Raw genomic sequence first — 1,322 nt, forward strand, 5'->3', positions numbered from 1 at the left:
TCCGGTACGGGCGCGACACTGAGGGTTGCGATCCGTTGCCAGTCACAAAAAAAAAAAAAAAGGAAACAAACAAACAAACAAACAAACAAAAATCCAACACCCCCCCCCATATGATTTCAGAAGCATGTGCTGGATTGAAGGAAAAAAAGAAAAAGAAAGGAAATTATCTTGGGAAGGAGGGTCCAGTTCTTCAGAGAAAAGATTTGGCCCTAGCCCTGGAGGGAAAGCAGGGATAGTTAGTCCTGGGGGCAGAAGTCTTGTAGGCTCCAGTAGGGAGGGGATTAAGCCTGTCTGTAGCCTCCTCCTCTTTCTCTCCATACACTTCCTCCTGCTTTCATGTCTCCCACTTCTCTTTCCTCCACCCCGCACACCTCTTTGGGGGTGACGCCATCAAGAGTTTCTGGAAGTGGACCGGACTTAGTGTGGCTCGTGGGACCTAAAGATGACTCACATGAATACATGCTCGAGCTCCCCAGTCGCCCCCAAATGAGACTGAAAACAACAGAATGACAGCTGTCACAAGACTTCTGGAGCTTTTGTTCATGTACAAGTTTAATAAAACAAATATCTTCTGGGATGTGCCACACAATGTAAATCATTCTGCTTTCACATTTTTTAAAGTACAGAAATAATGATATTACATGAACCACAATACTGATAGTTTGGTACTTTAAAGAAGCCTAGGTGCAAAGGCCTGCCAGGATTACGGTGGGTGACAAATTGTGGTACATCCTTACAGTGCAATACTATACAGCAGTGCGAATGAGTGACCTACAGTTACACAGAGTAACATGGATAAACCTCTCACACATAATGTTGAGTGAAAGACGCCAAACACAAAAAAGTGCATTCTATATAATTCTACATTTTTTTGTAAACGACAAAAAACAGGCAAAACTATCCTATGCTATCAGAAGTCAGGATGGTGGGTGGTGTTGGGGACGGCAAGCAGGTACAAGGGGAGCTTCTGAGAAGATGGAATTTCTCTATTTCTTGCCCTGGATGCTGGCTTATATTGTGAAAATTCCTTGAGGTGTACACTTATGATTTGAACACTTTTATGTGTATGTATATTATACTTCAACTAAAAAAATAGCACAGTAAAACACAAGAGAATGCTGGAATAAAAAAACCCAGAACAATATTGAAGTTATGGCTCACAATACACCTTTAAGATAGACACAGCTAATATTTTACAGCCAACTAAACTGAGCTCAGACGGTTCAGTACCTTGGCTCTGGGTACAGGTGGTAGATGTGGTTGGCTACAGGGCCATAGCAAATCCAGTGCAGCAGGTTCCTTCTCCCTGTTGCATGATTATT

Source organism: Galeopterus variegatus, unplaced genomic scaffold, assembly GCF_000696425.1.
Source record: "Galeopterus variegatus unplaced genomic scaffold, G_variegatus-3.0.2 Scaffold765, whole genome shotgun sequence".
NCBI lineage: Eukaryota > Metazoa > Chordata > Mammalia > Dermoptera > Cynocephalidae > Galeopterus > Galeopterus variegatus.